Here is a 4031-nt window from a genome sequence, read left to right as displayed (position 1 = left end):
TTTCATTATTGTTTATTTGTTGTTAATTGTGATTAGTACCTCACTCTATTATCTAATTTTATAAGGTTAAAAAGTCCATTAATGACTTTTTTTGAATTCTTTAAGAAATTTCATGGAAAAGGTTATCTTGTATATATACACAAACTATATTAACCTAAATTAGTATAATTATCATTAATTATTCCGATCCTTTTGTTAGTTATCGTAGTTTTACTTTTATGGTGTAGCAATATAAAAATGGATCGGAAATGGATGCTTGCAAGGCGTACTAGTGACGAATATGAACAAGGGGTAGATGAGTTTATTGCATTTGCTATTGAGCATGCTGAAGATCCATCTCGCATTTTGTGTCCATGTGTCAATTGTAACAACATGATCCGACACAATGTCGAGGATGTAAGAATCCATTTGGTGGTTAATGGAATTATCCAACAGTACAAGTGTTGAATAAAACACGGTGAGACATTAGGGGACATACCTTCTTATGTAGATACTGAGATGTATGATGAAATAGAAGATAATTTCCATCTAGGCAATGATCATCTAGAAGAAATGACGCGTATTTTAGAGGAAAACATTGAAGATAGTTCTGAAATGTTTGACACATTATGTAGTGGTGCAAAGACCCCTTTGTACCCTGGTTGTTCTACATTTAGCAAATTATCTGCTGTGCTGAAATTATACCATCTCAAAGCTCGTAGTGGATGGACTGATACAAGTTTTTCGAGCTTACTTGAATTAGTGAAAGAGATGCTTCCTATTGATAATGTGCTTCCGGGTCATATTTACGAGGCAAAGAAGATGTTGTGCTCTATGGGCATGGGGTATGAAAAAAATTCATGCCTGCCCTAATGATTGCATTTTATATCGAAAAGGATATGCCTCTTTAAAAAGCTGCCCTGAATGTGAGGCTCCACGATACAAGGAAAATAATGTGCCAGCTAAGGTTATGTGGTATTTTCCAATAGTGCCAAGATTTAAACGCTTATTTAGTATTGTTGAAGAATCAAAGAATTTGACATGGCATGAAGATGGGAGAAAAAAAGACGGTTTACTTAGACACCCGGCCGACTCTCCACAATGGATCAAAATTAACTGCGACTTTCCTGAATTTGGGGATCAAAATAACAAAGGCACAGGAAATGGAATTGGAGATGATTTGCGTTCAATTGTCGACAAGTTAGAGACTTTTTTCAATTTCTTTTAATGAATATTGGTGCAAAATTCCTCTAAAAAGTGCCAGATTTTCATATTTTTAGGTTGAATGTATAATTCTAAGCTCATTGTCATTTTCTTGTTTTAATTTCTTATATGCTGCTTCTTAAGATTTGGCATGTGAGTTTACTCCTAGATTTCTAATGGTTTTCTAACGAACAATTTGGTAAGAAGATGCCTTGTTGAGTTGTGCAATTATATACCATAGGAGTGCAGACAATACAATATTACCTTTAGTTGTGCAACTGATGTAATGTCAACTCTGGCAGAAATGGTACGGAGTTGGAGAATTATGTAGGAAATGTATAAATAAGGACATAAGTGTAGTGTAGCATCTTTTATTTCATCTACAATGGTCATCTCATCATCGATCTATTACTTGAAATCAAGTGTAAAATGCAAAGGTTAATTAATGCAATTTTCAAGGTGACATAATCAAGTGTGAAATGCAATGGTTAATTATTGCAATTTGGTTGTTATGCAGAGCACTCTTTGGTTTTCGAAGTGAAAAAGGATTGTTAAAGAAGATTAAAATGAGCACCAAGTGGGATACAAGTATATTGTATGACTGTAATTTTGTCATTACGGACTTAACAAACCAGGAGACTCTGAATAGAAACCCACGGAGCAGGGGAATATGGACATTTCAGTTTTTTTTTATAGGTCGATTGTTAATTAAGCAGCTTGTGAGTAAGCAGTTTGAGTAAAGGTAACTTCAAACTTCTTAGAGGTGAGGTATACTTAATTGCATGCATGTTAACTAGCTACAAGCCTACAAGTGGCGTCAATCTCACGTTTCTGCTAGTATGGTCGATTAGTAGTTGTTTGGGTCCAATTTAGTCAGAATTGGGCCTAAGCACTAAATGATCCAATTAAAAGCCCAAGGTCAAGGTTCAACTCTCCAATTGCACAAAAGTCAAAGGTCAGCCCACAAAGCATGCCAATTGGGCTAAGGCCCAACCTCACCATGTATGATGAGGTATAAAAGCCATCATATTGACACATTGATAAGGGGACGTTCAGATTCATATGCTCATTCTTGCATTCAGAAATATTCCACAAAAGCCTCAAGCTACAAACTCTCTTGCATAGTGTCTTCCTTTTACACATTGTACTGACTTTAGCATCGGAGGGGCCTTCCTCGGAAACACCCCCGAGGCTAGTTTACGTGTGTTCACTGTGCAGGAAACCTTCGGCCCAACACAACTTGGATCGAATCCAGTCTTCTCCATTTCAGCGGACCTTCGGCAAGGTCCCATTGTTTTCAACCGAAACAATTTGGCGCCGTCTGTGGGGAAGACTTTCAAAAATCTTTAAGCCAAATTCCTAACCAAGATCATCTTGCAATTATCTTAGCAGCCATGGCTAAGAACCGCAAGAGCAAAAGCCTCCGTCAAGGAGCGGGCGAAAAGCCTAAAACCCCTACACCATCGCCCTCGCCGGACCGGAACTCTCCCAAGGGTGCCGGCTCGGGGGGAGGATCATACAAGGAGGATTCCCTATCTCCTATAATGCATGACTCTCAATATAGGCCGGACCACTCTCGGTCTAGCAGGGGTCAGTCTGATCATAGGACATATTCAGTGTCCCAAAGCCAACCATCGGCTGCACGGCCTCATTCCCACACTCGGCCGGGGACCCCTTTGACGGGGCCCAGTTCGGAAGAGGTGGCAAGAGCGCTGGCAGTACTCATGGAGGCAATGAGGGCACAGAATATGCCACCGCCTCGTGATCGAACTCCTCCGCATACCCGGCATCAGCGGAGGAAGTTAGACCATGACGGTGGGAAGCTTCCTTCCTTCCGGGAACTGGAAGAGTGGGAGGAGGATTCTTGGAAAAATGAAAAACAGAGGAAAAAGAACTCTCAATTATTTAAAGGATCCTCATCCTCAAGACCAGCAGCGCATAAGAGCAGCAGCTCAGCTTCTCGGCCAGAATCTACTCGCCGGGAACCTGAGACTGTTCGCAGAAGCGTCCTTGACCGACTCGGCGGCCAGGAACCGAGCGTGCGTAGTCGCCTCTCGTTCCCTGCAGCCGAGGCCCAGACTTCCCAGCCAGGGACGAAAACCACTCCTACCTCTCTAAGAGGGCGGAGCGCGGTCCCTTCGGCCAGGAACAAGGGCAAGGCCATTATGCTACCCGCTAGTTCACTATTCGAGCAATGGATACTGGAAGAGCGCGTACCCACGGTTAAAATACCATCGCATATCACATATGACGGGACCACGGATCCGAAGGACCACGTGGCCTCGTATGAGACTCATATGCATCTTTGCCCCAGATCCGAGGCGACTTGGTGCAAATATTTCCCAACCACTCTCAAGGGGGTCGCGCAAGCGTGGATCTCCAAGGGAGTAAGGCAAGGCTCCATAACAGGTTGGGATGATCTGTCCTCCAAGTTCAGGAGCAAGTTTTCCACGGCAAACCGCCGAGAGAAGACTACCGCAGAGCTCATGAGTCTGCAACAGGGGGAAACCGAAAGCCTCCGAGACTACCTGACCCGTTTCAGTAACGAGTCATCAAGCGTCTCCCAGCTGGACCAGGGGCTAGCTGTTTTTGCAATGCAGAATGGCCTTCAGCCAGGAAAATTCCTAGACTTCATGGTCATGCATACCCCGCAGACCTTGGAGGAAGCTCTTAGTGCTTCGGATAAGTTCATCCGAGCCGAAGAATGGAATAAAGCAAAAACCCAACCTCAATCCGGGGGAGGGAAACAGAGGCAAATACCCTTGTCTGAAGGCCAAGGCCATAAGGCAAAGGGAAAATCAAAGGCTCCGGAGCCATCTTTGGCCAACGACCTAAAGAAGGACAGGTTT

The sequence above is a fragment of the Chenopodium quinoa genome, unplaced genomic scaffold, assembly GCF_001683475.1.
Source record: "Chenopodium quinoa cultivar QQ74 unplaced genomic scaffold, ASM168347v1, whole genome shotgun sequence".
In the NCBI taxonomy this organism is placed as follows: Eukaryota; Viridiplantae; Streptophyta; class Magnoliopsida; order Caryophyllales; family Amaranthaceae; genus Chenopodium; species Chenopodium quinoa.
Note: the sequence above shows the minus strand (reverse complement) of the source record.